Raw genomic sequence first — 21753 nt, 5'->3', positions numbered from 1 at the left:
CCCTAGGAGCGAATGAACCCTGGTCCGACATTTTTGTTGCATTTGAGCACGATATCGGACCGATGTTGAGCCAAATGTCCACCCGTTGTCGGACCGATCTATCGGAGAATCGGACGCGAATTGGTCCGACATCGGCCCGACAATTCTTACTGGGATATCACCAAGTGGAAAATATTTCAAGAGAGGAAGAACGTAAACAACACATTGTGCAGCTTTTTGTAACACATTGTGTGAGAACAAAGAGCTTCAGTTTGGGCAGTTTGCGTTGCGTTGCGGGTAGAGAATATAGCAGAGAAAAGGAACCAAGAAATTGATTTGTCGGAATTTTTCAGCCGAAAGAAATAAATTTCGGAAAATAGAAGAAGAAGTTGAGAAGGAGAGGGAAGTAGACTAATGTACAAGGACCATATACATTTTTGAGAATTCATTCAAACCTGTTTCCTAAAATATAAAATGCACGTCCAAACATGTTACTGACCCGGTATTCATATACAAGCGCTACATGCATTCACTACTGATACTGCTCATTAGGGTGGTAATGACTTTTATAGCAAAACCTAAATTAATCCACCTAGCGGTCAGACCCAGCCATTCTCATTCAAACTTATTATTCGTAAAAATAGATTTACATGGACGCTTCAATCCAATAAAAGTATATTCACTCTTTGGGTTCTAAAATATTGATGTTGTAATTGAAGTATAAAATATGAAATTTTACGTAATGTTTGTGCTCAAGAAGTAGCGGCATAAAAGAAATGACTTTTAATTTCGAACAATTTCATCACGAGCGATAGCTGGAACGTTCAAATAGTACGAAACCGCATTTAAATTATGTTGAATCCACTTATATTGATCAAAGCAGGTATAGTTTTAAATAGTCTATGAATTTCTTTTCGTTCCATAACTTTTGAACCACATATCAAGTTGTTATGAAGTTAGTTGTTTATAGGTTTAAGAGATAACTCATTCGTATGACGCTAGTTATGTTGAATAAGTCGTGTAATCTTTGAGATAATAAACTCGCTGTTTTAACAATTTAATATATAACGGTTGCTTTAGTTCGATTATAATTGAATGAAATGGGAACGTATAGAGCAGTCGAATTATGAAACCCCTTGTTCAATAATAATTCATTAGTTAACCCTTACCTAGCCCGTTCATCTGATATCAATTTTGTTCAAATCGGTTGTGTAGTTTCTGAGATAATGAAGTTTAGTGATTTTCACATTTCGATACATTACAGACGAAGTTACAGTCCGATTACAGTTAAATTCAATAGGGTGTTATGAGGTAGCTGGACCTCTCATTTGACACTGATTTAGTAAAAATCGGTTCAGCCATCTCTGAGAAAAGTGAGTGTGTTTAAGTAGTCTTGTAAATATTTTACTTTTCATAGCTGGATTTCTCATTTTGAAACATAACAGGCTATTACTTTGCCTCCGTCCGATTGCAAAAAAAATCAATAGGGTCTTATGGGGTAACTAGACCTTACATTTGACACTGATTTTATGAAAATCGGTCCAGCCATCTCTGAGAAACATGAGTGAGATTAAATAGTCTCGAGAACACGTTTCTTTCCATAACTTTTGAACCACATGTTCAATCTTAATGAAATTCAAAACTTAAGGGTTTTTTAGGTAGCCCGTTCATTTGAAATCATTTTTGTTCAAATCGGTTGCGTAGTTTTTGAGATATTGATGTTTCGTGATTTTAACATATTGATACATAACCCGATCAGAAGAGCATAACTAAAAAATTACAAAATTCTATCAACGGGAGATACAAATAACATATTTTGATACGATTCAGTATTTTCCCATTTGCTTTGGATAACAAAGTTGAATCTGAATGAGTTATAATAACAAATCATGAAATGGAGTTGTTCTGAAACAAATCAGTTTTTTTGTCTCTAGCAAAACCTGTTGTTTATAACAATGGTTGTTATTGTACTGTTCTATGTGCTATCTCATTTTGTTAGAAAGCTGATACGTTAGTAACAAAGTTTGATATGGGTTGGATATTAGTAGATTATTTTTTGTTATGATATCTGTTATTTTAACACCTAACGGGTTCAAAATTATAACACAACCTTAAAGGTTTTTCATATAACGAACTAACAGCCTCTGTTACATTTTTGTTTTGTCTTTCTGATCGGGAACCTCTAAACTAGAAATCCGATTACAATAAAATTCAATAGGGTCTTATGGGGCAAATAGACCTTTCATTTGCAATTAATTTCATTGAAACCGGTCCAGCCATCTCTGAGAAAATCGAGTGAGATTGTGAGAGCGTTACACAACTGAGTCGAGTGATATACGACATTCGGCCCTTTGGAGCACTTTTATACCTTTAGTTTTTTCAGTGATTGCTATACCTTTATAGAAGAAAGGCAAAAAGGTGCACATACACACGTACACACCCATGCACAAACATATACACCTATACATGCATATATGCAGAAAATGCTCGATTCGTCGAACTGAGTCGAGTAGTATATGACATTCGGCCATTTGGACTTTTCTACCTTTTAATTAGCCAGTGATCGTTAGGAGAAAGTCAATATGTTTTCTTTCATTATGTGATTTCACATTTTTATGAACCACGGACAAAGTTACAATCCGATTACAATGAAATTCAATAGCAACCTATGGGGTAACTAGACCTTTCATTTGACACTAATTTTGTGAAAATTGGTTCAGCCATCACTGAGAAAAATGAGAGAGTTTAAACAACCTCAGGATAACTTTTCTTTACATAACTTTTGAACCATATGTTCAATCATTACGAAATTTGAAAGTTAAGGGTTCTGGAGACAGCCCAATCATTTGAAACCAGTTTCATTGAAATCGGTTATGTGGCTTCTGAGATATTGAGGTTTCATGATTTTTACATTTTGATTTATAACCTCTAAACTAAAAATCCGATTACAATGAAATTCAATAGCAACCTATGGCGCAACTAGACCTTTCATTTGCAATTAATTTTATGAAAATCGGTCCAGCCATCTCTGAGAAAAGTGAGTGAGAAAAAAAGTTGCACATACACACAAACACACACATACACACATACATACATTCATACAGAAAATGCTCAGCTCGTCGAAAAGGGTCGAGTGGTATATGACATTCGGCCATTGGGACCACTTTTATACCTTTGGTTTTTCCAGTGATTGCTATATCTTTCTAGGAGAAAGGCAAAAAATGTTCTTCGTCGCACTTAGAATTTCGCTCAGTCGAAAAGTGAAACTTTGACCGCTTCAAGGCATCTCTCCCCGGAGTCCGATTGAGCTGTAATTGAAAACATTTTTTGAGTAGACGACACTGCTGAGTTTTATTTCTAAACGAAACTTGAAGGTCTCATTTTCCCATATGTTCCGCAGCTCAAGAATTTTAGTATGGTGATTTTTTTTCGAAGACAAAACTTTTGAGCCCTACTTCTAAACGAAATTCGGATAGTCGATTTCTATTGCCACCCTACTGTTCATGCACGAGACGTATTGCAGCTATCTGCGAGAAGGAACCATTTTTAGCTTTGAAATAAAACCCATCGAGTAGCACTAAAAATTAGTTCCAAAATTATTTAAGGACAGGAGTCAAATGAAGTGCCGGAAACAAAAATACATTTAATACAATAATACCAAAATGAACATACCGCGTAGAAAATGGAACAATTACATCGCATCAATACATCCAACATTAAGAGAGCCGAATGAATTACAAAAAAAAAACAACATAAACCAACATAAGCATACATATAAATGTCATAGATAAGTGCACACGTTAGTCAAATCCGATAATCATTGCCCCAAGCCACACAAAGAAAGGCACAATGTGTGGTGTCGCACATTTTGGCAAATGCACAAAGAGTACTCAGTCGTATTTTTTTGATGCGAAAGAAATGCAAAAGGGCGAATGGGGAGAAGAGAACACAAAAGAAATATCGGGAGTGGCACACACGGTTTGATGGCACATGTGTTGTGTACAAATTTGTGTGCCTCTGTCTGCACTGAGGTGAATTCCAGTCCTGCTCATATGTGTGTGAATGTTAGGTTTTGAATAATCGCTATAGTTGTGCTGTTGGCTATTAGAAATTCCTTATTTATAGTGAAAAATGAAACCAGCAGAAATTTTCAAGGAGTATTTTTACTCTTAAATTGTGTAAATCTATTTTAACATATGATAAGTTCGAATGAGAAAGGCTGGGTCTCACCGCTAGGTGGATTAATTTGGGTTTTTCGCCACCCTTTACTGATTCCTACACCTTAAAGCTCAATCAGGGGGCCTTCTGATAATAAATACTTACTAAAGCGATAATAAAGAAACACGCGTAAGTGGGAAAAAACCGTTATTAAATCAAAGTGCAATCCCATTGGAACAAAATCTTTAATTTGATTTATTAAGGTACTAGCTGACACGGCAAACTTCGTCCCGCCTAATTTTGTGTTTAATTAAATAATTTTGCGATATGTGTTTATAGTTTGCAACTGCATGACAAATCGGCCATAGGATATGATCAAAGTCAAAGACAAATTGTTTGAAATGATTGGTTTTATCGGAATGTCAATATCCTCGACATTTGGCTTCTGTGCATCACCTTTATTCTTAATATCTTTATATTGGGCGGTATTCGGCTGTTTTTCTGGCATCAATCTGACACCGAAAATACCCATATTGAGTGGTATTCATTTATTTTGGTTGTTTTCCAGAAACTGAAAGTGGTCATCTTTAAATTCAAAACGATGTGCAGGGTCAATGGTTGGTTTCTATGCATCATTCTGGTTCCGGAGATACTCATGTTTAATGGAAATCGGTCATTTTAGGATGTTTTCCAGAAACCGGAAGTTGCCATCATATAATTCAAAATGTTGTCTCAGGTCGATTCCCGCTGTTTCCAGAAAACGGAAGTCGCCTTTTTGGATTTCAAAATAGCATTTGGAGACTTTTTCTGGCCTCTGGGCGTCATCCTGGTTCCGGAAACAACAATATTAGAAACCGGAAGTTTCCACCTTAAATATAAAAATGGCGTCTGGAGTCAAGTTTTGGCTTCAGGGGTGTCGAACCACCATAAACAGTTTTTCTTGCTCTCAAAAACTTCAACATATCAAATGTGGTTCCATTTACTTAATTAATTCTCGAGATGTGCAGAAATTTGTGTTTCATTTGTATGGAACCCCTCCCTTCCAGGAGAGGGAGGGGTCTCGCACTATTATGGACATGTTAGTTACCCCTAAAAAACATTCACCTGTTTAATTTGGTTTCATTTATTTGGTTATTTCTTGATTTTTTCATTTGTATGGAACCCCTCACTTCCAGAAGAAAAAGGGGTGTAGAACTAATATGGACATATTTGTTACCTCTAAAAACATTCACATGCCAAATTTTGTTGTACTTGCTTGACTGGTTCTCGAGCTGTGAGAAATTTGTCTTTCATTTGTAGGGGACCTCCCCCTTATATAAGAGGGAGGGGTGTCAAAACATTATGGACATATTTGTTATCACTAAAAACATTCACCAGCCACATTTGGTTCCATTTAGTTGGTCCTTGAAATGTGCAGTAATTTTTGTTTCATTTGTATGGGACCCCTCCTTACAAAAAGAGGAAATCTATAATCTATAATCTATAATCTATAATCTATAATCTATAATCTATAATCTATAATCTATAATCTATAATCTATAATCTATAATCTATAATCTATAATCTATAATCTATAATCTATAATCTATAATCTATAATCTATAATCTATAATCTATAATCTATAATCTATAATCTATAATCTATAATCTATAATCTATAATCTATAATCTATAATCTATAATCTATAATCTATAATCTATAATCTATAATCTATAATCTATAATCTATAATCTATAATCTATAATCTATAATCTATAATCTATAATCTATAATCTATAATCTATAATCTATAATCTATAATCTATAATCTATAATCTATAATCTATAATCTATAATCTATAATCTATAATCTATAATCTATAATCTATAATCTATAATCTATAATCTATAATCTATAATCTATAATCTATAATCTATAATCTATAATCTATAATCTATAATCTATAATCTATAATCTATAATCTATAATCTATAATCTATAATCTATAATCTATAATCTATAATCTATAATCTATAATCTATAATCTATAATCTATAATCTATAATCTATAATCTATAATCTATAATCTATAATCTATAATCTATAATCTATAATCTATAATCTATAATCTATAATCTATAATCTATAATCTATAATCTATAATCTATAATCTATAATCTATAATCTATAATCTATAATCTATAATCTATAATCTATAATCTATAATCTATAATCTATAATCTATAATCTATAATCTATAATCTATAATCTATAATCTATAATCTATAATCTATAATCTATAATCTATAATCTATAAGCTATAATCTATAATCTATAATCTATAATCTATAATCTATAATCTATAATCTATAATCTATAATCTATAATCTATAATCTATAAACTATAATCTATAAACTATAATCTATAATCTATAATCTATAATAATAATATATAATCTATGATATATAATCTATAATATATAATCTATAATATGTAATCTATAATATATAATCTATAATAAATAATTTATAACCTATAATCTATTATCTATAAGACCTGGATAAAGAATTGTATGAGAAATTTGTTTTTTAGAAGTTAAGTTTTACACAATTTTTCAAATTTCATTGTTTTCAAATACGCGTTTTTGGGAGTTTTTGCAATGTAATTTATCTATGAAAATAGTCTTTTTTGTGAGTAATTTGTGGTTTTCCGGAAACAATCGCGGTTTTATTGAAATTCACGATCAATATAACGTAATTGTTTCTAACAGTTTGTTTTATGAGTTTTCCACCGAGAAAAAATATAGAAATAAAAATTTTGAGCTTTTCTTTGAGCAATTGAAATTTGTATGGACTTTATGAATAGCCAGAGCAGCATCTGTTTATTGAAAGCCTTGAGATCGATAGCCTACAATCTTGGGTGATATTCGCAAAAATGCAACTCAAACTATTTAAAGTCGATTGAATTAAGGAGCGCGAGCGATTACTCTAAAAGCTGGAAAAACTTTCAGTTGAGAAAATTCACCAATCAACTTAAAAACAAAATTGCTTCGAACTCATTAGTAATCTAAAATCCTTTTAGCTTTTTAAAGCTACCCTCTAGTGCCCTATTATAAACAGTCATTGCTCTCGCAATTTAGCGAATTATTTAGAATTGCTCTAGCCATTGTGACAATAACAATTACGGCATTGCAATAATAAAGAAAAATACAAGACTTAATTGTACTTGCGCTAGCTGTTCGTTCACAAAACAGACCAGAGATGGTTGTGTAGTCAGTTCAGCTTGTCAAACTGTTAAAAGTTTTCTGCTGAAATGTATGAAAGTCTTCTAGAAAACTACCGGCCGAGCTTGCTAAACATTTTCCGGATACATGGTTTCCACGTCAGAAATCACCGCAGCGGAAAATTCTTTCTCATTCACATTCTGCATTGACCGTGCTGGGAAGCTTGGTTGGTTCGATTGATAACAGACAACTTTTGCGAGGGTGTAAAAGTTTTATAATTAATCAGCAAAGCGTACAGCGTTTCGCATTTCATTTTTCAAATATTTAGTATTTAGTTTACAATATTTCCACGTTGACATCAAATGTATCGTATTTATTCCATCGCAGAAAATGATTCTTCAATTCATTTTTTCAATTCTAAATTGCATCCCAAATTTCAAACTCTAGTAACGATTTCTATTAGGATTCAATCCAGGTTATTCCCTTTTCGAGTGAGCAAATGTTTTCCAATTGGCCATTGACTTCAAATTGACTATGAACTGTGACGGTAGAAAGCTAAAAAAATGTAATATTCGTGATGTCATAACATGTTTATTGTCTCCACTCAATTTTCGGTAGAGAACAGGACAAGAAATTGGTTTCTCGCTAGCTGTAACAATGTGCTAAACTGGAACTGTGCAGAAACGGACGTAGCTAACCAGATTCGGCCAAGCATCCTTTCCGGGATGGAAAGGAATTTTCCTAATTCCGATTTCATTATACCGGTTTCATAAGTTTTCACCGTCGGTGCCAAACGGTGCATAGCGAGGTCAAACGACCGACAGATATTTGCTCAGGCGTGCGAACACGCTAACTGGATTCGAATTCGTTGGTTCGCATTTGTTTCCTGCAGATGATGTCTTCCCTCGATTCGTTTTGGGATGGTTGAGTTGAACAATTGTTTGTGTTGATAACCCGAAAGATAATGTAAGTTACTAGGTAGAACTGTCTAGACAATGGAACCGGAAATGTTAGTGGTCGACCTGAGCATTATAGGTTAGAGAAATGTTTATTTCCGGTTATCAAAATATATATCATTTCAAACAAAGATAATGAGGGATTTGCCGCGATTTATTTCGTAACGAACTTTGCATACACTGAAAGTGGAACTGCTAAAAACAGTAAATCATACCTACCTACCTACTAGTTGTGACTAAATGAAACCAGAAACCAACACTCACAATGAATCGGCTTTTAGCTTTAAAGGATTTAATTTTTAAGCATAAAAGATGCCAAAAACACTTTGTTGACTTATTGGGAGGAAAAGGAAAGTTCGTTACCACTGTTTTACTGTGAGAAGCTTGTGTTGATAAGTGTCGATTAATTTTCAAAAGTTTCGCCCTCTGCGCTTCGCCATCTACTCCTTTAATCTAGTATCACCTAAGCCAGCTAAGCTTTCTCAGCGAATTATTAGTGTCGTCTGCTGTTTGCTCCATTATAGCGCATTTCTAATTGTTGGAAAAAGTTAATCTCAATATAAATCAAATTAAAATGGTTGTTGAAGCTTTCTGCGTTCTAGGTTGAAAAAGCGATTTCTACCCCAATTTCATTATCGTTATAATCATTCAAGAGTCTTGAGGCAAGCTTATTGCATTTTTCCATGGGGTTTTTATACAATACTTGCAGTCAGGAGAATACTGAAACTTAGTTCAATAGTTGAATTTAATCAGTACTTGGGTCATTGATTGTCTTGATAATTATAACTATAGTACTAGTCTTGATAACGGTAACTACAACTAGTATGTGGTAAAAAAATCCAAATGTCACATAAAGCAAATGAATTAATTTACCGTAGTCATATTATTGTGGCGTGCACGTGCTCCACAGTGAAAAGTATAGCAGCGTGATTCTCGAACGCAACAATGCATTGTGTGAAACTTCCTCCATTTTCTTCAATTGATCATTTTCAATATTTGCCTACATTTTCTGGATGTGATGTGCAGGACTCCTTGGAGCTAAATAATATTTATCAATAACTTTTTGGTCGAAATGATTCTCAAATAAACAAGTCTCGTCAATTCACATTTGTATTGCGTTTGCAAGAAAAAAATATCGTTGGCGCAAAATTAATCTTCATCTCTTTTTCTGGATCACAGCCAAATTGTAAATTTGTTTTTACTAGGTGCAAAAAGTCTTTCATGATCTTAGAACCAAACAATTATTCAGTATAGCTCCTGGTACTGGAGTAGCATCAAAAGTTTCCTCTGGGATATAGGCGGCTTTTTTTCACATTAGTAGGTTCCATAGGTACTCATGGTGTCGTTTAATGACGTAAAACTTTGCAATCATGTATTCTTTTGAACGTTAAAATTTTATTCCATCACTCGTATGTTGGATTCACTCCTTATGGGATTGTGTGTCGCAGAACAATTTTTCATCCACTCTTCAGTCGATTTGTCAACACCTGCGTCCCGCCTGACTGGGTAAATTTAATTGATCAACCGCCGTTGGAACATGGGGGCCACCGGGCCCCCAGTCCAGTTAAGTTAATGCCTTTTATGAATTTTCAAAAAAATCACCCTTCTTTTTTCTGCCATAGCTCGTCGTTTGGTGACACGGACAACAATGAACAGCTGATAAAAACCAGTCTGCCAGTTTCTGCACCGCTGTTAATCTGCTATCAAAATGTTCGCGGCCTACGCAGCAAAATCACTGATTTTAGTCTCGCAGTGTCAGTTTCCCCGTACGATTGCATCGTGCTAACGGAAACTTGGCTTGATTCGCAAATCAACTCGTGCCAGTTGTTTGGTACAGATTATACCGTTTTTCGTTCTGATCGCTGCTCTAAAAATAGTAATAAAGCCTGTGGTGGCGGAGTGATTATTGCAGTTCGTAGTTCAATACCGTCTTCGCTACTAAGCAATGCAATGGATGATTCACTTGAGCAGCTTTGGGTTACCATTGCTACAATGAATGCAAAGCTAGTGATTGGTGCTATCTATATACCGCCAAATCTACGCAATGAAATAGAAGTTATCGATCACCATCTTTCGTCAATTGAAATTGTTAATGAATCGCTCGGCCCCAATGATGATTTATTGTTATTTGGAGATTACAATCGCGCTGGTTTAGCTTGGTCATTGCACCCGAACGGTAGATATATGGTTGTTGATGCGCAACATTCAGCTGTTAATATTGGCAGTGCCCGTCTTTTAGATGGTGTAGCTTTGAATGGTCTTTACCAGATTAATTCGGTGCTCAATCCGAATGGAAGGCTCTTGGATTTAATTTTCGCTAATCAACATGCTTTGCCAGCTTGCTCTGTTACCACTGCACTCGATGTACTCAGTAATATTGACCCTCATCACCCTCCCGTGATGGTAAGATTTGATAGGCCAGTTAATGCTATGTTTGTTGAGGAATTTGACTCGAATGCTTATGATTTTCGGCGAAGTAATTTTGACGCTATTAATACAGCACTTATTGGTATTGACTGGACGTTTCTAACTACCTGTAATGACGTCGATGAAGCTGTTGCCTGTTTTACCACTAAAATACTAGAATTAATTTCACTTTATGTTCCCCGTGTGCGCCCGCGCCGAAGACCAGCGTGGGGTAACAGGGAATTAAGCCGACTTAAACGGCAGAAAAATGCCTGCCTTCGTGCCTATCACAGGATGAGAAATGCATCTAATCGGTATCATTTTAAACTAGCTAGTTGCAAATATAAGATTCTGAATAAGAGACTCTACTTGAACTATGCTCGCAACACTGAACGAAACTTACAATCCAATCCAAAAAGCTTTTGGAAATTTGTTAACTCTAAGCGCAAAGAGGACGGTCTGCCTTCTATGATGTTCTTAAAGGACGAAGTCGCATTGAACAATAATAGTAAATGTGGGTTATTCGCTAAGCATTTTTTGAGTGTGTTCGGCACTGATTCTGTCTCGCCCGGTTTCGTAGCAGACCTATTGTCTGTCCCCAGCGATGTATTCACAGCCGGATCATTTACTGTTGCTGCCGATGACGTGGAATTAGCCATTCACAAGCTAAAACAATCGTATTGCCCTGGACCTGACGGTATTCCTGCCGCTCTTTTGAAGGCATGTTGCGAGGCGTTTAAATTTCCTATCACTGTTTTGCTGAATCTCTCTTTACGAAGCCATAAGTTTCCTGTGAGTTGGAAGTCATCGCATATGTTTCCCATATTTAAAAAAGGTGATAAGCAGAATGTGGAGCATTATCGTGGAATCACTTTACTGTGCGCATGTTCTAAAATATTTGAGAACATCGTTTATAATCATCTGATGTTTCGTGTGAAAAATTACATATCCACTTCTCAACATGGTTTTTATCCAGGCCGTTCAGTTACAACCAACTTATTGGAATTTACATCGTTGTGTTTGCGCACCATGGAGCAAGGCCATCAAATTGATGCCATTGCAAAGACTTAGCTTTGCCAGGGACTTGTGATAAGCACGATGAGTCCCTGTAAGTGCAGGGAATTAAAACATCCGCACTGATTCTACTTTGGAAATCGAATGTTTTATTAATTAACTTCAAACTTAATTCTACCCTACCAAAAAGAGTCGGTGAGAAACAATTCTCTTGTCCGATTCTTCGTCCTGTCCTTGTCAATCCTAACACTTTTAATTAATTAGTTATACATTTGTATCCTCCGTCTCGCTCAATTTACTCGCGGACAGGCGTCATTTACTCAATCGAAAATCGTTCGGTATTCATTATTATTATTATTATTTTAGGTTATTTGCCATGTGGCCGTCATCGTTTCGTTCTCATCAGAAATAAGTAGAATTGCTAGGTGCATTGGAAAATGCTTATTAATCATACATGCGCGGCTATTATTTCAGAACCTGTCTGTGAGAACGGAATGTCGCGATTTATTCCTAAATCGAGGAACATGCATGGACAAGAATATTCCTGTCCATGAGAATGTAATGCAAGAGTTTATGAGAATCAAAAATGCTTATTAATTTCTTGGAAGGCCTGTTCATCTCCTCCCACTCAAAGAGCCGTGAGTCATCTAGAAGAGATGACTTACGTCGGTCTGCTGCTGGCATATGTATAATACTAAATTTAAAAGGAATGATTTCGCCATCCTTCCTGGTTTGCCCTCATATCGTCGTTTGTGGAGTTCGTGAAAATGCTTGCAGGGTCTCGTCGTCGAATCGATGCATTGAGCCGGGGTGCGGGAGAAATTAAACGGGAGGGGCGTGGCTGGCCTACAAGGTTCTCATCAGCTGGTGGTAGAATCGTCTTATTGCTCCTTACATCGTCAAAACCGCACGTCACCGTGTTTCGTCGAATGATCCTCACGAGTGCACTCTTGTCCTCGTATGTTATGAACTTTGTTGGCTGGCGGACTTCTCTCCAAAGTGTATTGGCTATATAATCGTATTACGCCCGCCGAAAAAACAATCTCCTAAACCAAGTGGCAGCAGTCGGTTCGTGATTGCCAATGGTTTCGTTATATGGTGATAGTCAGCTGGCTTGACTTGACCGACTATACAAAGTTGCAAATAACTTGCTTGTAGAATAACTAGCTTGCATTCATGCGCGCATCTTGATTAGCAGTGCGAAAGGAAAAACATTGTCGTTAAAACGATGCAAAACTGTGTAACGATGTTTTGCTCGTTGGGTTTTTAGTGATTGCGGCCCATGTTTTGATAGGTATGTGCTCGCATTTCACTCATTAGGTTTTGCCTCAAAATTTGGGGTATATCTAGCCCGACCGTGGGCTGTGTTAATTTTGGCCATGTCGTGGTTGACTTCCTTCTCGTCACAATTCGCTTCCTCGATATGCGTCATCCATCTCGGTATTGGCCATCCTTCTCTCCTCGTCATGCTGTTTGAACCGTTCAGCCGTCGACACCCGACCGTCCAACTCCCCGTACCCGACTCCTCGTTCTTTGTGATATATGAGAGTTTTATAGGGAACCCTCTCGGCTGCTTCCTGGATAACTCGCTCCGTCTCGATTATTGAATTCAGAATGGTATCACTTCTTAGTTTCTACTCCTACTAAGCAAGTTGTTATATTTTTTTTTTTTGCTTAAATTCTTTTTTTTTTTTTTTTTTTTTTTTTTTGTAGGCCAACTTGCTGTTTAATATAAATTACACTCGCGAACGGGCTCTTATGTTCTATTATTTCTCCTAATCTTTTACTTAAACACGATGCCCGTTTTTCTTTTTCTTCGGTTAACATAATTTTTCTTTTCCTACTAAAGTGTACAATATATATATATTTTTTTTCATTTTTTTATATTTTTTTTTTAATTTATCGGATGCTATTGGTTAACTAACGTTTGCATTATTCATTCTCAACGAATTTTTACTTCACAATTCATTTTTTTTTTATGCTTGAACTCAATCCGATTTACAAACAATTCTTTTTCTAATTCTCGTGCAGAGTACATTCCGCTATCAAATTATTTTTTTATCTCTTTTTCTCTGTTAATCTTTGTTGCCCGTCGTGGCTCTTTTCTTTTCATTTAAACATTTCTTTTTCTCATTGCGACTTTTCTTTTCTGTTATCGGATTCACAACTATTTTATCCGATTTACAAACAATTCTTTAGGCCACTTTAATTATGTCACTCCTTTACTGGGAGATTTGCAAAAAACTCTTTAGTTATACTGCTGTCTCGGTCCGTGTGTATTTTTGTCATACTTACATTCTACTTACACATCTCCTATTATGCAGTTTGCTGCATATGCCTCTCCCCCTTCCGTCCGAAGGTGCGTACACCCGTTTTAGAAATACCTGTAAGATAAGAAGGTTAAGGAAAAAGGTGGGAAAATTTCTCACTTTCATCTCATTCATACCGGGAGTGCCCACTCCCTCAGCTATTGCACCTGATTTATTCGTTTGTACGTTCCGGGCGGGCGGCCCTTGTTTCTCATACATAACAATATAGAAAAGTCGTGTCTTGGTATCCCTACTTCTGGAAGGTTAAACTTTCTATTTGAAAATGTCATTCCTTGTCTTATTTGTCGTCTAATTAATAGTTGTATGTCATTTTTTTCATCTTTCCCTTTTTATGTCTCGTGTTTATTTTTTTTTTCACTTTGTTATGATACCGAGCCGTATGGGCCTTTTCGGAGCTTTGTTACTTTCCTTGCTGTTACTTATTATTTTGTGTAATGAAAAGTGTCGTCCTTCTTTCTCTGCGACGGTGGCTTTTGCTCTAGTCGTCTTGGCGTCTTTAATATTTTCATTTTCCCAAATCACCTTACTAACTGGTGTATTTATTTCCTGGGACATTCCCAATTTTTCCATCACTATTTTGTGAGGCTCTGTTTCCCTTTTAACGCTTTTTTCCCGCTCACTGTGATCGCTACCCTCAATGTCTTGTTTGTCCATTTTAAATATGTCTTGTTTAGTTGTACTTGCATGGTCATTAATCCTTGGCCGTGATACTTTTTCCCTCTCTTCCGTTCGTTTATTTGTTAAATTTTCTCTCGTTGTTCTGCGTACGCAGCATGAAATTCTACCTTTGTATAGGCACAGGGTTATTATAAAAGTTATAGTGATCCCTATCACTACCGGTATGCTTGTCCACGGATTTTTCAATGGGGCATATGTTAGATTCTTTAAACCGTAGCCTTTTGTTTCAATGTCTTGTACATCAACCCCGAGGTCAAATAAGGTTTTTTGATTTATATAGGAATATACTTTTTCAATTCCATTCCAAATTGGGACTTCTCTTAAGTCCACGTCCTGTGTTTCTATTCTGTTTATGTTGTCTGGTAGTAATGTAACGTTTGTGTCCCATTCATAATTTGTCTCGTAGTATTCAAGTCGTATAAAATCAGTGTGTACTACCATATGCGGGGTCAATCTTATAATGCCCGCACCGTCTAGGATTTGCTGTGTCATGTTTCCGTTTATTTCAATGGTTATGTTTGTTTTCATTGGTGCAAGGTATTTCCAATTATTTCTAGATCTAGTCGCGAACCACATAGTGTGGTTAGTCACTACTGCTTTTGCTTGGCACCGCACCGTATTTTTCTCTAAAATAATTCCAGTCGCGCATTTTTGGGCCCTTTTCAAATTTTCCTGGACCGTGCTAATGTCACATTTTGTGACGCCTTTTAATTTAGTACATTTAGTGTATTCGTCGCTTGTTAGAGTGTACCCCCAATCACTCTCATATTTAAACATGACTATATTTTCCTCTATATGTCTAATGAAGACTGTAAAATTTGTCAATTGAGGCATAATTGCAACTCGGCGTGTTTCGAAATATTCTGTTCCTACAAGCGGTACGTAGAACTTAAAATTTATTAGTTCTTTGTCTATAAGCTCATGCTCATCGGAATTTATATAGTTTGCTTGTCTTTCAGTCACGCGCACTACAAACGAAAGTTACTCAAATTGCCTTTTTCCCAAGCAAACTCTGAAGCTGAGGTACACTGAAGTTTTTTTTTTTTTTTTGTGGGTATCAACGCAAACACTCCTGTTCTGACTACAAGTTACCTTTGCCTTCAGTCCTCCGCTCACCTCCTCTCGCCTGGTATGAAGCCAGTCGTAAGAAAATCAAGGCTAACTCCGTCTTAACTAATATACGGCACACGTGGTAAATTAGCAGGTGCATCGACAAAAACCGCCAAAAACGTAATAAAGGGCGGTAGGCAATTTTAAGATGTAAGAAAGACATAGTATCAAAGATATCAAGCATGTAAATGAAATCTAATGTTAGCCAAACCACTGTCGGTTGATTATGAACGTTATTTCATAGTTAAATGTCCAATAAGTTCTGTAATATCACGGCATTATCATCAAAATTAGGTTGTCAAGTGGAATAAGGCAGTGCCTGTTGTAGTTCATTGAGGATAGACTATGAGAAAGTCAAGAAAATAATGGGAATTAAAAGCCTTTTCGCTCAAGAAAATAAGCAGTTTGGTTTTTTTGAAGTGTGTAGCAATTTTTATATGCATTGAAATATGTAATTTTTCAATAGTACAGCTATTCGATAGCAAAAGGTAAAAACTAATTTCTCTGCGCCGGGATCGGGTTAAGCTATTGGCCATTATTTTCGAACATTATGTAAAATTTGATCAAGAGTTTTGATTCAAGAAATTAGGAGGATTGTTATGTTGTTATGCAACACTATAAAAGGTTTCTGTGATGGAACGCAGATGACAGATGTTTCATGCGCGTCATTTATCATGTGTGAAATTATATCGGAGTATTAGAGAGGGATTTAAGCTACCCATCAATGATTAAAAGAGGACAGTACTTCGTTGTTCCAAGTTTTGCTATTGTTAATAACAAATTGCAGAGACAAACTTTTGCATGTGTGAATATTTTTTTTGAGCTATCCAGTATTTTTTCATGAGCATTGGTTTTTGCAAATTGTTTTTTTTTTCAATCACATTCATTTTTAGTTATTTTGTAAGTTTAGTTTGAATATAACATATGTAACATCAATCCACGATCTACTGAACGAAGGATTTATCGCAGTTTAGATAATTAATTAGGTTTTAAACCAGCGCTGGCCATCTGCTCGAATTGTCGACAGTGTCATAGTTACATCTTTTACTTCAACTTGATATTTCAAAAAAAAAATTTCATTTTAAATTAAATACCTACTTTTAATAGTTCAAGACGCATTTGAAAGTGGCTAGCCACTACGGGCCAACTAGTAATTGATATTGTTCAGCATATCAATCGTAGTTCGTCCGTCTTTGTCATGCGGAAATGATAATTCTCCGTCTATAGTGGTTTCTATTAATTTTAATTTGTCTATCAGAGCGCCCGGTGAAACTAGACCTCTCAAAATATTATTTGCTGATGTATACTGTGTTAAAGCCGCAACGAGTGTATCTAACTTTTTCTCCTTGTTGCTGAGACTATTTAACCATAAACCCATTTTTAATAGTCTGGTTTCTAGGTTGATAACATTTTCGATATTTTGGGTGAAGTTTGCGTATTTGACCACTTCAAATTTTAATTTTTCAACTTTATCCTTCATGGCCATTAAATGTGTATCCATGTTTAAAACCGAAGCATTCACAAAATTATATGTGCTCTGCAGCACGTTTGCCTGGTGGATTAAACCGTTTTTTAATTTTTCTTCGTTGCCTCTAAGTTGGTCCATGTCATAGTCTAATCTAGTTCTGTCATTTGAGTCCATTGCTCCCAACGCCGACCATATGCTGCGTTTTCGCTCTCTAATATTAAAATATGTTTTTATTCGTCTTGCCGGTTGGTTTTTTTTTCTATTGAAAACTTGTTAAAAGAGAATTTTCTTTACGATTAATGTAATTGTCATCATTGTCACATTTAAGGCAGTCGATTCGTCCACTTTATACATCGTTGACAAAATTCCTTGGTCAACGTCATATGAGTTGATTATGCGCGTTTGCGCTTGCAATAAAAAAATAGTGTCGAGCGCCCTATGATACTCTGCTGATAGGCGCTCATCGCTTGCGTGTGCGCATCAAATTTCTGTCTTTGTTTTGTTCTCGGCAATGAACTCTAATGTAATCTAATCCTTAACGATGTAAATGAATTCAATGTTGCATCTCGAGTGACTTCAACTCGATATGCATGTTTGACCGACTAAGAATTATTATTATTTTGCAACGTCTGTTCGCGGGCCCGCGCATGATGATATTGCAACTTTTCACTTGCCAGCGGGTTTGCCGCTGAATTGTATGGCGCCCCAAGGGAGGCAAATTAAATTGCGCTCGATTATGTTTATCTTGTTCTATTTAAAATTAATGATTATACTTCGCTACAATTTATTCTTTACATAAAAAAAATCTATAAAATAATTCTTTATAAAATTATTATTCCTTTTTTTTTTTGAAAACTGTTCTTATAGAGTTAAGTCGTTTTTTTTTTTTCAAACTTCTGTCGGTGTCGTTTATTAACTGTTTATTGTATCACGCTCTGGTGCGTTTTAAAACTCATTTCGTCCGACGCAACATGTTGTCAAATCTATAGTCGGCTGTTATTTCTTTAAAAAATACAAATGCAAATTCGTGAATTTAGTCATAGTAACGCTTTACCCGGTTATTATGAACTTTCTCAAGGCGATTGCCGTTTTTTATTACTGTGGTCATTTCGCTTGGAATTTCGACCACTTCATAAGGTCCTCTCCACATATTTTGGAGCTTTTGACCTGGACCAGTCGAAACATGTTTTACTAAAACAAGATCTCCCCACATAGGAAAGGAAGTCTTGTCGTAGATTAGCTTGCGACCTTCTTTACTTTTGATTAAATTGGCCTTCGCATTCGCATGCAAGTCATAGAAGATCTTTTCCATCTCCTCAGCATACGTTTTGTAGTTAATGTCATCTAAGTTTTTTCGTCTGTATATGGAAGTCGGTATGCGTGCCGCACGTCCATATAATAGGTGGAATGGAGTATAGCCTTTCATTAGCGCGCTTACAAAGTTTGTGCCGTTGTGTGTGACTAGTTCTAACGGCGCACCAAATTTACATATATAATTTTTGACGAAAGTTTTCGCTACTGTATAGCTCTCTTGATTTTGCATCGGTGCATTAACTAAGTATCTAGTCAAGTCATCTTGAATGACTAGACCATATCGATTTCCATTATCGGATTCGGGTAACACCACGATATTCATATATAATTTTTCAAATGGCTTTGACGCAGTCGTAGTGATCTGCATCGGAATCTTGTTTGCTCTGCAAATTTTACTCTTTTGGCAGGAGTCGCACTGCCGGACATAATTCTCAATATCGCGCCTCATATTAGGCCAAGTAAATAATGTGCCAATTCTTTGGCGCATACGACGTGCTCCAACATGTCCTCCTAAAGGTGCGTCGTGAAATTCTGTCAAAATCGTTTCTACCAGATCCGGCGCTACTAGTGTACGCTCGCTATCAGCATTGTAGAAAATAATTTGCTTTTCTAGCTTATTTGCCAGAAATTGAATCATTTGGAGAATCTCTTGTTGTTTGATTTTTCTAAAGGAAATTAAACGAATAACCCCGGCAGCTTTCACGGCCGTGGGGCTTTTATTGAAACTTTCCAAAAATAGTGAAAAGAATTTCCGGCAGTCGATTAATGAATTTCCACTACCGTCTTAAATGAAACTGCCTACATTCTTATCTTTTAAATTCAGTATCCCATCCTCTACATATTCTTTCAGTCCATGTGATAGCTGATACAGTGTCTTAAGTTCCCTGTATGCTGTCCGACTGTTTAAAATGACGATACGAGCTTCGATATTTCTCTCGTCCAATATTCTTTTCGAGACTTCCACTGTCTCGCTTGGTATCAGGTCATTCGATAATGCTTGTGAAAAATCCTCATATGAAATGTCAACGAGCCGTTGCTCATCCTCATCTTCTACGACATCTGCAATGTCTATGGCACGCAAATCTTTAATTGTGCCATTCAAATCATCTAATGCGGTTTTTTGCTGTTCTAATAGGCGCTCCCGTTGACGCGTAATCATAGCTATTTGCCTCCGGGGTGCACTTTCTTGCCCCTGACATGTCACGTCAGACAGTCTTGATAGAAAATCCGCGACTGTATTCTCGCTTCCTTGTTTATATCTGATGCTACATTCCAAACCTTGCAGCTTCAGTCTCAGTCTTGTTAGCGTTGGAGACGTTTCTTTAAGCCTCCAAATCGCTATAAGAGGTCGATGATCCGTGTAAACGATAAACTTTTGACCAAAAATGTAGTGTCTGAAATATTCTACAGCCCATACAATTGCCAGTAATTCCTTTTCTATTATATGATACCTTGTTTCTGCACCTACAAGTACCCGACTCGCGAATGCGATCAGCGGGTGCATGGATTTTTCATTTGACAAGACAGCACCAATAGCATAATTGCTAGCGTCCGTCGTAATAACAAAAGTGTCCTTATAATCTGGCCGGACTAAAACAGGCTCTGTTATCAGCGCGTTTCTGAGGAATTCGAACGCTTCCTGGCATTCCTTTCCCCACACAAATTTAGCGTCTTTCTTCAACAAATCGTTGAGCGGTTTGCGTTTTTCCGCGATGTTAGGGATAAATTTTCCGTAAAAATTTACTGTGCCCAAGAACGATCTTATACCTTTTACGTTAGTGGGCGGCTTAAGACTCTGTATGGACTGTATATTCGCATTTGTGGGCTTAATGCCGTTTTCACTAATGACATGACCCAAATATTCTATTTCTCTCTTTAGAAATTGGCATTTCTATGGTTCAATTTTCAAATTATGTTTACGCAATGCTTGCAGTATCTTACGCAGATTAACATTGTGATCGGCGATTGTGTCGCCAAAAACTATAATATCATCGAGGTAGACAAATGCTTTTACATCCCCGATCTCAAACAAAACAGTATTCATTAGCTTTTGAAAAGTTGAAGGACTGTTCTTCAACCCCATTGGCATTCGCGTAAATTCAAAGTGGCCTTTTGGCGTAGAAAAAGCCGTTTTTGCCGCGTCACGACGATCTATTGGGACTTGATAAAAGCCCGATTTTAAATCGATGGAAGAAAAATATTTCGCTTTCCCCACATTATCCAATATCTCGTTGATAAGCGGTATCGGATATACAAAAGGTTTAGTCACCTCATTCAAAGCTCTAAAATCAACCACGATGCGATACTTTTTGTTGCCGTCGGCATCTGGTTTCTTTGGTACGCATCGTACCGGTGCGTTCCAAGGACTTGTGCCAGGTTTTTTTATACCTTGCGCCTTCATTTCTTCGATTTCTTTATTAATGTGCCTTTTCGTAGCCTCAGGAAATCGGTATTGCCGCTTATTAATTGGAATCTCAGATGAAGTTTCAATCCTATGTGTCGCGGCGTCAGTAATAGTTAGCCTGTCGCCCTCAAAAAAGAAAACATCTGCATAATTTTCCACAATTGTTTTGATTATTTCGAATTCTGAGTCAGATAAATGGGCTAAGTCTAACACCTGTCGTAATTTTCTGATACGTTCCATGCCTCTTGACTCCGGTGTCAACTTGTGCTCCAACAGGTCACAATCGAGCCTTGAGTCTAGGTTTACTTCGCGCATTAGTATGTTCTCTGAATTCAATACATTGTCTTCTGGTATTTCGTCACGGCGGGTGAGGTGCTCTTCACAACTCATGTCGTTTGATTCAATTGATTTCTCTCCGTTATAGTGAAAATGTCTCGCAATTCATTTTGCACTAGCACCCTATTTCGAGCTGCTAAATAAACATGCCAGCTAAGGACTTCTTCCTTTGGCACGCTCCATGGGCTCATATCGTCTGGACCTGTATTTCCATACTTTTTGAACACGATGTAATCGAAATTATTTCCTACTTGTAGGGTATGCTTCTTCAAAAATTCAACGCCGATTATTCCGTCAGATGGCAAAACATTTAATATGTGAAATTCGGTCGGGATTAGAAAATCTCCGACGGTTAAATCTAGGATGACGGTTCCTAAAGTCTTTACGACTTCACG

The sequence above is a fragment of the Wyeomyia smithii genome, chromosome 2 (assembly GCF_029784165.1).
Source record: "Wyeomyia smithii strain HCP4-BCI-WySm-NY-G18 chromosome 2, ASM2978416v1, whole genome shotgun sequence".
In the NCBI taxonomy this organism is placed as follows: Eukaryota; Metazoa; Arthropoda; class Insecta; order Diptera; family Culicidae; genus Wyeomyia; species Wyeomyia smithii.
Note: the sequence above shows the minus strand (reverse complement) of the source record.